Genomic DNA, 12695 nt, shown 5'->3' on the forward strand with positions numbered 1-12695 from the left:
TTACAGTTTGAGGTTTTCTGAGAGATGGGACAGGTGTTTCTCATGGCACACATGAGGATTCAGTGTTTCACAATCCCCCCAGAGTTCTTGCAGCAGTTTTCAATACATTGCAAAATCATTGCATTTAACTGTGACGTGCTGCCATATTGAGGCACACAGATTTCTTCTTTCTGTAGATAAACACAAAATGCATTCTAGCTTTTTCTAATTCCTTCTTCATTTACCAGCCTGGCCATGAACTGACATGCTTTGTGGAAGGAACCAAACATATGCTGGAAACCAACATGTCTTCCAAACTAGTACTTGAAAGGCTTTACCAGACCTTCCAGGCTCAGCTGGATAGAAACCTCTGTGAAGTAAGACTTCCTTACTTTTCTACAGATCTTTATCTATCTTTTACAAAAGAGATATAACACCTGTAATGTCCAATTTAAACATTTGTAGAGAAGTGTTTAATTAATTTCAGATGTGTTTTAAATGCCCATTTTGTGCAGGTATGATAACTGCAACAGTGGAGAGCTGTTACAGTTGGCAGAGGGAGGAGGGAGATGGGCTCTTTCTTCCCTTCTCCAAACCCTTTTAGCATGAGGACCATTAAACAAAGATCTCTGGGAGAGGAGTAGTATTTAAATTGCTTTTCTACTCTCCTTTCTCCAAATGTGTTTAGATATTAAGTAAAAACTGCAGAGTGGCTGTGCAGAAGCTGCAGGGCTGGGGCCAGGTGGGCAGAGCATCCTTCCCTCTGCAGCATGAATTCCACCTAAGCTGCAGCTTCTTCAACAGTTCTTGGGCATGAACTACTGCTGTGATTGCAGCATCTTTGAGCTCGTGGTGATGCTCTCTGGGGGCCCCAGGTGCCTTTTCTGAGGCAGTGAAACATCCTTTATTGTGTAATTCTACAAGGCACAGAAGATGCTGACAATGCAGTGTTTCCAGCTCCTTTAAGCTGGCTTCAAACTTGCAAGGAAGGAATATTGTCAGGATGGCCTTGCAATCCCAGGCAGACCAGTCTTACCCAGCTTCTCACACTACCTGCCCTGTTTGCTGGGTTGGAACAGTCTGGTTTAAATGACTTCAGCTACAAGTATATGACAATCCAACTGTCACCTTCTTAGTCACCATGAAAAGCCACTCTTATACTCACTGCTCGAGGAACAAATCTTTAATAATTGCTTTCTGAATTCTTGTGTAGCTCCAAATAACGTATATCTTTACTGTTTCATCTAAGTTCTTTATTTTATCATAAAATCTTTGCTAACCCAATCTTTGTTCTTCCCATCCCAGAGCCTGTCACGTGGGGATCAATGCCAGTACAAGACCAAGGGAACTGTGACAGAATTTCTGAATACAATCCTGACAACCTATCAAGCAATGAATAAATCCAGCCCTTAATTTAAAAAAAAAAAAAAAAAAAAAAAGCTTTAAAAAAACCCCAAAGCCTTTAAAAAAGAAGGGGGAACAGAAAAGTTATTTATTATATTTATTGTCCACCTGAAATATATAAGGTAGATATAACAACTGATAAACCAATAAAATTATAATTTACCTGAGCACCAAAAGTATTTAAGAGTCTTCATTTATGTTTTGTACTTAAGGTTGGAACATCCTGCTTTCACACCAGTAGGTATCAAAATGCATATAATTCCATTTCTTGTTCTTGTTTTCACTGGTGGGATGAGCATGTTTCTGGGATCAAAGCACGATGGAAATGCTCAACAACTACACTGTTGTTCTGAAGCTTTCCATTCATGGGCTTGGGAGAAAGACAGAATTAGATGATAGAAAATGCATCTGATACAATTATATAAAAGGAGTGAAACTCATGTAATATATCAAAAGCATTTCCTCTTATGTTTCTGCCACCTGATTAAAATACGATAAGGAAATAATAAATATTAAAATAGAAAAGATTATTTCTGTGGTAACACCTACGAAGGTGAAACCAAGAAATAAAGCAGCTATTTCACCTTTCTCACATTTTTGTGTCTTCCTACATTTTCTACTCCACATTCAGCTCTCCTAAACAACCATTTATTTATTTTTTTTTTTGCATTCTAGTGCAAAGAAAAATCAGCCACATTTCTGATCAATCAGCAGAATGCTTACACATGCTCCTGGCCCTGAGCTGAAGAAAAAGGTTCATTAACATCCATCCATCTTACTGAATCTATCACGTCAGATCTCAAATTTCTAAATATCAACTCACCAAATTGATATTCAGTCTTGTTAATATTTTCCAAGTGCAAATCCAAGCTATTTCAGTCTTTCCATGACGTATTGGAAAGACTGCACACACATCATACCTTTGTGTGTGCAGCTCACCAGCACTGTGTCCAGCCATAATCTGTAGTAAGTGTAAAATCTGAAAAAAACTGATTAATTTTTATAGATAAGCAAAAGACTTCCCAGATCATGGGACTGCAGACAGCAAGGAGAAAGAAAATTCTTTGCCTAATACTTTTATTCCTCAAAATTACTTCATTCATTTTATGAAACAAAGCAATGGTGAATTCGTGACATGAGCAGAAGACATAATAAATTCAGTTTTGTCCAACAGAAATAGTCAGTCAGCTTCCAGTCAAATCACTTCTGCAAGACAGCAATTGGAAACTCCTGCAGAGAATTTGAATAAACAACCGAAGTTAGTAAAGTGCAGAAGATAGGTCTGCAAATATCTCCTCATCTGATGCCTCAATTTGCATCTGCGTAAGAGAAATGATTGTTGTGTGCTCGAACCATCCAGTGCAGGGTTGTGCAACCCAAAATAAGTGCCTCCACTGCTGACTGCCATCGAGCTCTTGCATCTCTGAGCTCATGCAAAGTGTTTGTTTGCACTGGTGGCCTCCCCAGACCCTTCGATGCAGAGTCCAGGAATGTGGCAGTCCTCCACCCTCAGGTATTTTCACTCCCCGCCTCTCCACAGGCACATCCAGACCTTCTCCAGGGGACTCTCATGTTCTGCAAGGCTTTGCAAGCCCCAGGGCAGCCTGTGGCAAGGGCTGGATGCCTCTTGGCAAGGCCAGAACATCCCTTCAGCCAGCCCTGGGCCAGTCCCTGAGCAGATGAGGGAGTTTGGTTCACTACAGAACTGGGAAATTGTCAGAGGAAAACAAAAGGCAACTAATCCATGGAGTTAATTACCGTAACAAGTACCTTCTTCTGTTATCTCAATTATCTTTTTCTTCTGTTATCTCAATTATCTTTTTTTAACAGCTCTCTACCACGATGAGTCATCTCACACTGATAGAGAGGATGTGGCACAGGGCAGGGGGACAGGGGAGGTCAGATGTTCACTGTACAAGATAACCTGTCTGCACAAGTCAACTGTACTGTGGAATAGCTTTACAGTGACTAATTGATAATCAGCAGTGACTTTAGAAAAAGGCCTGTCTTTCAGCCATTCAAACCTGCCAGAAGTCCATGGCAAGGTGCATGTTTGTTTTCAAGTACACCCAGTCCCACACTTGCCTTGCTCCTACACCTCACATCAGGAGGCTTGAACGATCTCTGCTTTATGATTTCAGAAACAGAAACCCTCAATAACTGGGGATGCAGGGCAGGAGTGGCTGCTTTCTGCAAACTGGAAAGTAACACTGTTCTCTCTGCACACAGCAGTTCTTTCTTAAGGAATGCCTGTCTCAGGAGAGTCAAGTGTTGGGAATGTGCACACAATTCCATATCACATACCACCACCACTCTATTATTTTCCTCATTAGCACGAAGCAATGCTAAACTGTATGTTATGAATGACCCAAAGGCACTGAGAAGCTCCTTTACTCCTCAGCAAAGAAGAATTCTCCCTTTCTTTGAAAGGTTTGTTGCTGCCAGAAGTCAGCCAGAAACCCATTCAGAAAATCTGTGGTTCCACAGCAGGATTTTCTTAGTTCAGGCATCCACTGTGCAGCGTGAATATCACAGAACTTGTAATGTTGTCTTCAGAAACCTGGCTAGGGCAGCTTCATGTGTTGGAGTCTCTGCTATGTCACTCAGCAGGGCAGAAGTACAGCAGCAGAGCCAAATCTCTTGTGCTCCAGTCTGTTATCTTTGATTTTACCTCGGACAAACCAAGACCTAAGTAGTGCCAATGGTCTAATAAGAAGCTGTCTGTGATGACAAATAAGTGAACATTTTTTTTAGGATATTTTTGAGGGACAAGAACTGCCCCGGTGCATCCAGTATGTTGTTGTTTTTCCCTTAATCTCTTGCACCTCTGTAAGAACAAGTCTGGTAAATGCCAAGTTATGGGAAGGAGAGGCACAGTTCAAATGCTTCCCAGACATAAATCACACTTGGTAGATAAATGCAGCTTTATGTGCTCGTTAAATAAAGCTGATTTTATCTGGCTAATGCTCACAACACCCTCCTGAGGCATGTGGACAAGTCTCACTCTCCCAGTTTTACAAAAAGTAAGGAAACAAGAGTTTAGGGAGATGGAGAACTCATTTCTCCCAAAACTCTGGGTTTTACAATTGTCTGAAGACTGATAGCATAACTCAGAGTTTGACCTTGCCAAGGCTGAACTTAATAATATCACATAAATAATATCATATTAATACTATCAGGTGGTGTTACTGGGAATCCTAAAGCCAAAGTAACTACCAGTTCCAGTCCCAGATGAGCTTATACCTGCCCACAGCTGGTTACAGCTCCCTTTCCATCTTCTCTATTGGTCTCACACTTTTGATTCAGTCAACTGAAAAATCTCCAAAAGTTAGAACTAAAGATTCCCAGGACTTGTATGTGCAATCTCTCATGGAAGCAACCATGGTGGTCTATAAATTACAGCATCTTCACGACACATGTTCTGTAGCATAAGCTGGACATGTTCAAACAGTAAATCTTTTGTTGTCTTACATGAACTTCTGTAAACAATCCTGAATGTTCACACCACTGTTATGAGATACAAGATAACTCCTGTCTTCTTCCTCTTGAGACACAGAGTGGATTGTGCTCAGCAGCAGCACAACTCAGGCAACAAAGGAGTGAAAGGACTGAAGGAAGAAGGCAAAAAGCTTCACTAACACAATGCTGTGAGTGCCATAATTTTTGTTTGTTTGTTTTTTTCATGAATCATATATGAAAAATCAAACGAGCAACGTGTCTGAATTGCTTCTGCTATCTTAAATCTAGTAGTGAAGTAATACATGAAACAATCCTAAGTTTATATCAGGTTTTAATTTAGAAAAAGTATCAACAGGTAAGAAATTACATCAAGACATTTTTCCATGTAAAATACCAGTGAGATTTCTTTCTACCCATGTCAGAAACAGCATCATCAAGAGATGTTTGGAACATGACAACAGATACCTTGATTTGTTTATTGCATTCATATTGCTAGTTTTTAGTTTGATAACTTTCAGACTAAATTTTTCCCAATAAGTCAACAAAAAGCCCAGGAGTGAGGGGAGTTTCCCCCGACTTCCCACAAAACTGGAATTGTAAAAGAGCAAAATAAGAGGGAAATCATGACTTGAGAGATGCAGATAATGATCAGCCTAGTTCTGACTTTACAAGCAGCCTGTGGGAGAGGAGAGAGATGTTCTGTCTGACAACTTCAGGCAGGATATCAATCAGCCATTGAGATATAAGATTGTTCCACAGTGGCAGAAAGTTTCTCACTCTCATTTTGCCATGCTTCCCTACCACTGACATCATGTGGGTAAGTAAAGTGCAACAGAAAGGAAAGCACAAAGACTGAAGATCCCTTGCGACCAAAAGGTATTTTCAGCAATACAGTGCAGTTAGAAACAGAGGCTGTGGCATTCACAGGGAAGGAAAAGTGCAAAAATGCATTTGATTGTTATCACTTATTTAGAAGAAAGCACCCTAAAGACTAGTTGCTCTAACACATCTCACAAGGATTTAAGATAACAGGCCAAATGAACCCTTCAGTGGTGGCTGATTGAGGCAGCAAAAGTTGTACAACCATTTGGGGAACAGGGAATGGAGATTTAAGAGTTTCAAAGTACAGTCTTCCTGCTCCTTGCAAACTTTGTGATATTGATGGGCCAGAGAGGGTAAGATGGGCCAGTGAAGGACAGTTTAATGCAGCTTTCACCACTCCAATAATCCTCTTACTGATCTATGTGCAATTAAGAAAAGCTCTGAGTATATAGAATATATTCTGCATATTTCAATATAATGCCCTCATTTACATAGAACACAAAGATGAGAAAGAAAAGAAGGAACAAAAGAAGTGGCAAGAGTCAAAGAATCATAGAACTGTTTGGGTTGGGACTTCACAGATCATCTTGTTCCCAGCCCTGCCATGGGCAGGGACACCTTCCACTAGATCAGGGTGCTCAAGGCCCCATCCAACCTGGCCTTGAACACTTCCAGAGAGGAATCTGGCAGACTTCTTGTGTTAGGTGGGAGGTGCTACTCAGTGCTGCTGCTGGAGCTGTTCTTGCCATCCTGCCCCAGCTCAGCTGTGCCAAACCTTGGGACAGACCAGAAGGCCAGAGGGTCCTGAAAGCTGCTGAAGCCTTTATTCACTGCTCATTGACTCCTGCAGGTAGAAAATGCTTGGGCACTGGGACAACCTGACTATGGGGAGTTATGTCCTCTTGTCCTATCCCTGGTTGCCTGGGAGGAGAAGCTGCCCCTCACCTGGCCACAACTTCCTTTCAGGTAGTTGTAGGGAGCAATAAGGTCACCCCTGAGCCTCCTTTTCTCCAGGCTAAAAAATGGGGTAAGTCTTAACAGCGTGAGACATGTTCTGGACTGTAACACCTGACTTGAGGTCTAACCTCGTTAGTTCTAATTTTCTTGGACTAATCCCAGACTTTCAAGAATCTTCAGAATTAGGTTGTGCGAACTCTGTTATCCCACAAAGGCAAACGAAGAGGGTAATGGTACGCAGGTGTGGTGCAGTTAAATGAATAATTAAATTGTTTAATAAATCAGATGTGCAGATTTTAGATGATGATCAGTTATACAACCCTGTTCTGGGGGGCACCAGGCACAGCATCACCAGCCAGGCAAGGGAGGTGATTGTCCTGCCCTGCTCTGCAGTGGGGTGGCCTCACCTGGAATACTGGGGCAGTTTGGGGCACCACAATATAAAAAAAGACATTAAGCTATTAGACATTAAGCCTCCAAAGGAAGGCCATGAGGATGGTGAAGGGTCTGGAGGGGAAGCCTTGTGAGGAGTGGCTGAATACACTTGGTTTGTTCACCCTAGAGAAGAGGAGAGTGAGGGAAGACCTCATTGTGGCCTTCAGCATCCTCACAGGGGGAAGCGGAATGAAGCTGAGTGGGGGGAGGTTGAGGTTGGATATCAGGGAAAAGTGTTTCACTCAGAGTGTGGTTGGGCACTGGAAAAGGCTCCTCATGTCACAGCATGGGTATACACATAAGTATAGAATTATATATGCACACTTACATATCTGGCACACATGCATATACTAATATGTCTTTATTAGTCTGCAGAGTCCTCAGCGTTTCATATAAAAATAAACCACAGAGACTGATGTGCGAGTTCCCTCTTGTGACCGAGCGATGTTATAGCAACACCTGAAAGTACACACAGAATATGTGTTTACAAAAACAGACCTTTAGGGAGCAAAGAAACAATTCAAATGGTAGAGAATCCATCAGTTTTGCATTTTTTTGTTCACCAGCCATTGGTCTAATATTTAAAAAAAAAATAAAAATTGCACCAGCTGTGCATAATACAGAAAAGAATTAACAAGGATGTGTCTGTGAAGAAGATTATCAGAAAAATGAATCAAAAAGGAAGATGAGGTTGCTAAGGCTAAAATATTATTTTATCTATACAGGGGTCCTAGGCTCCATGGATAAAATCCAAAGAGGGTGGAGGAAATTGGTTGAAATCCCTTTTACAAGCTTTAATGGTGTTAGAATTTTCCTTCCTGGCAGAGGACCTGCAGCAAGTCCACTTTTTCCCCCTGCCAAGTGGGTGAATAGATTTCCTCGAATCTGTGAAAAAAACCCCAGCACTTGGCAGTGACAGAAAAAGGAGACAGGGACATAAAGGGAGTGTGAATGATCGAAATATAGGATTGAAGGGGAACTTAGAGCATTGTTGAATCCCTTGCTCTGATCTGACCATTCTGTATGTCCAGACCATCCTTGCCCAAAATTTTGCTTGCCTGATCTGAAGTCCTCCAAAGAGGATTCTGGGGGCTCCATAGGCAGCCTTCCCAAGCCATAACTCAGCTACAAAACTACAAAGCTTTTTCTGGTATTAAAACTCAAAATGCTTGCTCCTATTTCAGGTGCTAACTTGTTATCAGGTATTTCTACTACCAGCTATTTTTCTGATCAAATCAAATTTTCAGCTGCCTGCTTTGAACAGCCTCACCCCTCTAAGGTTTGTGTTTTCTCAGTGTGGAGGCCACTATTTGCTAAAGCAAGTAGAGCAAACCCAAAAGTATTACAGATGGCATCCTAAAGGTGATTTGTTGTGTGCTCAACTGCAAGACATTTATCAGAACCCAAGTGGCTGTGGCCATTTCAGAGGATTTCATTACCCAGGTCAGCCACACTGGGATCCACATATCAACACCAGTAAACAGAAGCTGGATTAGCTGCCGAGTTATTTTTAACCCTGCTCAGATAATATTGAGTCAGAGGATCAAATAACCTGTATTTTAGGGATTAGTGGGCAGACGTACCTATCGAAAGTGTCAGGGCACTAAGACATTAATAACCTAATAGGCATTAACAGCCCTAAGCAGACTGGGGCCTCCCCCCTGCCCTGTCCCCAGGGCCCCAGGTGCCCATTTAAGCTCAGCCCTGCTCTGGCAATCCCTCCTTGAGCAAAGCAGGAGCTGTGCTGGACTGCAGCCACTGCCACCCCTGAGCCTGGCTTGGCTTGACCTTGGACCTGCCTCATCCCCATGGACCTGCCCCGTGCCGTGGGCTCGTGGGTGAACCCGGTGCCCCCCCCGGTGACCCCTGCCCAGCCAGGGCAGCACCCCGTGGCTCCCAGCCAGCCCTCAGCGTGCCCCAGCTGAAATCTTATTCAGGAAGTTAATGATTGAAAAACTGGTCTTTTGCCAGATAGAGATGTGTATATTTAAATTAGAGACGAAAACACGTTGGCCCAGCGGGGTTTGAATAACGTGCCTACAGGAACACAGCATCTCCACACAGTTTATTTTCAGACAAGTTATATACTATTAATACAGCTTTGTGGTGGCCTTTTTCACAGAAAGTACAAAGAGTATCAGTAATTTTTCTTGTACTTATTTTGCAGTTTGATGGGCACTGTTAACTGTACCTATTAACAATTTTGTCTAAAATATACATGTCCAGTATATATACAAACCTACTGTAATATACCTTCTTATAGAATCATAGAACTAAACAAAGGGATTGAATTGCAACATACTTGGAGTTACTTCCTTTAGTGATTCATGCTTATTTCTGGAGAGACAACATTACACTGTTTTTGCACTTCTAAAAGCTCATCTCATAAAGATTTGTCCATTTAAACCCACATTTTGACTCATTCTTATAAAGGAAAGCATTTGCAAACAGGATGTAAATAAGCCATTGTTTTCCCTTATTGTATTTCAGATTCAATGTGGGCACTAGAAACTTTTACAAAGGAGTTTGGGTGATGTCTAATGCTAAGACAGGTTGTTCCCTGCTGCCTGCCTGGCAGCAGCTGGTGTCTAACAGAGCAGCACACAAGCCTCCAGCTCACACGACATACTAACCCACTTTCTGGGCATGAGGGTCATTCACTGTTCCAGCCTGCTCAGTTAAGTTTAAATTGTTAAAGCTGCAGAGTTTGATCATGAAGTTTGAGTCTTTGGGGTTTCAATTTAGATTGACAATTAAGCTTTTAAAATGAGAGGCTACATACAGCATAGGAGGCCCTTGGCTTAGCACATGGATACAAATGCAACACTAGATTGAGCCTGAACATCCTTCAGCTTGGAAATGATGGTGCCTGTGTGAAATTCCAGCTGAAGTCCAGCACCGTGGCCTCCACTGGGATCTTTCAGGAGTTCAGGACAGCAAACACACAACTAAGAATATCCTTTGGTTATGTGGATTTGTCAGAATCACTGCTGTGGTGACAATGAAGCAGAGCTTGCATTAAAATGTGTAAGTCCTGCTATGAAATTCAGCTATGCCAAAGTTGGCATGATAAAAAAAGCTGGCAGTGATTTCTTTTTGAGAAGTCTCTGTATGAACTGGCTTTGAACACTACAATACTGTATAGTTTCTGACTTGATCTGACAATAAACATCCTTGACTTTATCTCCTTAGATTTTTTTTTCCGACTCTCTCGTCTCATTTTTGGAGTACTTCTGTTAAAAACTGGTTAAGAAAAGGTCAATAACCAAGACTTTTCACACATTTTTTGTAAAGCTCTCAAGTGCATGGCATACTGATTCTGAAGCAACACATGTTCATTCTTTGGTTTCAGGGAAATTTTGATTTCCTGAAAGCTTTATTATTCTAATTAACTCGTGGTTTTACTCAAATTGTTTTTCTTGATTACTACTTCAAAGCCCAGTGATAAAAAACATTGGATATCACACTTGATCAAAGTACAAAAGGAGTATATGTTACGAAAGCTATGTGAAATATTATGCAAAGTATTCCCGTAATCACCGTAAACATGAGAAATGAGTAGAATATATCTTTCTGTAAATCTGGTTCCAGGAGAGACAACCACAGGGGGGAAGGCTAAGCTTGGCTTTGAGTGGCTGGATGACGTGGGCAGCAGTGGCTTGGATAAGCAGGAGGTGTATAAAGTATCCTGGCCTGTATCAAGGCCAAGCTGGATGGGGCTCTGAGTGACGTGGTCTAGTGGAAGGTGTCCCTGTCCGTGGCAGGGGGTTGGGACAAGGTGACCTTTAAGGTCCTTTCCAACCCAAACCATCCTGTGATTCTATGATCCAGTGCAGCAGTTTGCTTTCACCTCTGCATCTTGTGCGTGAGAGGGAGGGTTTGGAGACACAAGCAGCAGCTCTGTGCCAGGCACCTGGAAGATGAGTAGAAGACAGAACCTCCTGTGTGTGCCCATGTTTGTGCCTTTTTCCTTCCAGCACTGTCAAATCCACAACTGATCTTTCTTTTATTAATATACAGCTGAAAGCATTTGAGCAATAATGAGCAGAGCTATAAAATGCAAAGGATCCTTCTATGCTATTCTATACTTGTCCACTTAGGTGTAAAATATGCCTCTGCTAGGCTAGATCAAAACAGGAAACTCTTCTATACAGAGATTAGCCTATATGAATCTTTCTAAAGTACATCTGAACCTGCTCCTGCCAGCAGCCCAAAGGTTATTGGCAATGCACCAAAGAAACCCATGACTGGTGGATTTAGATACTAGCTGCAAATCTGCATTAATCTCTGTTTACAATCTATCCTCTATTACCATCTGCAGAGTGTAACTCCTAAGTTAAAGATGTTTTTTGCAGAGCACTGACTAAAAAAAAAAAATCAGTCTAAACCCATATACTAGGAACAAAATGCTTGAAAAAAACCCCTGGAATTTAATCTCCTATTTCCTGTAAGATCTGAATAAAGCAGTCAAGAACCACATAGGTGAGAGTGATTTTGGTAGATTTTCTAAATTATATTGATTTTAAATGTGCAGTGTATTTTGTCTCTCTTTCTGAGGAAATCGTGTACTTTGAAGATGTCACAGTCACTGTATGATAAATATTCTTTCCATTAGCCCCTCAACATACTAATTTTCCATTTTTTTCAGATGGTTTTGAAGAAACTGTATTTTGACATCACACAAATGCTTAGTCACATTTTGCCAGCTTTGGTTTTATGTAGGGCAGATGTAAATTACCTCAGAAACGCTGCTCATGTTTAGCATTACCTCTTGATAAAAAGATGATATAAAGGCTTGTTGTTGGTTAATAATTGCCACATACCAAGGCCAGGAAATCCGTGCCTGCAAGTGTTTTGTAGCAATTGGTAATAAAAATTCCATTGTTCAGACATAACCAGAGTAATAAAGCAGCACTGACTAGTCACGAGCTGTTGTGCAGTGAGTCTGCATAGATAAAATCTGCAAGTTTTTTAAAAATTACGCTTTTGGTGGTAAATTAAAAGATATAGTTTGGGCATCTGCAGTTTGGACACGATGCAGCGCTCAGCCCTCTCTCCCTGGTGGGCTGCTTTGGGGAGGCATGCAGTGGGGATACACACAGCAAGCAGGGAAAGCCTTGCTGTTCAGAATTTTTGGCCAACAGATAGCTAAAAATCAGTAAGAGCTGCTTGTCCCCCATCTTCTTTTGAGGTGTCAGCTGGGGGCTGAGCAGCCTGGGCTGGTTGAGGCTGCCCTTGAGGGGGGCAGGAATGAAAGGGCACTGAGAGGATGCTGCTCCTGCATCAGTTCTGAGCCTCCTGTCTGAAAGGACAGAGCAGGGCCCACAGAGCTGCTTTCCAGAGGCCTTTCTTGTCCTCAGCACCAGAAGAACATGGACCTGTAAGAGCAGGCCCAGAGAAGGGCATGCAGATGATCCAAGGGCTGAAGCACCTTTGCTCTGGAGACAAGCTAAGAGAGCTGTGGGTGTTCAGCCTGGAGAAGAGAAGGCTCTGGGGAGACCTTGGAGCCCCTTCCAGTGCATAAATGGGATTTATAAAAAGGAGGGAGAGGGACTTTTTATATGGGTAGATAGTGACAGGACAATGGTTTCAAACTAAAAGAGGGTAGGTTTAGATTAGATAGTAAGAAGAGATTCTTT

Source organism: Pipra filicauda, unplaced genomic scaffold, assembly GCF_003945595.2.
Source record: "Pipra filicauda isolate LSUMZ 115617 unplaced genomic scaffold, ASM394559v2 scaffold381_size687511_pilon, whole genome shotgun sequence".
Taxonomy (NCBI): Eukaryota; Metazoa; Chordata; class Aves; order Passeriformes; family Pipridae; genus Pipra; species Pipra filicauda.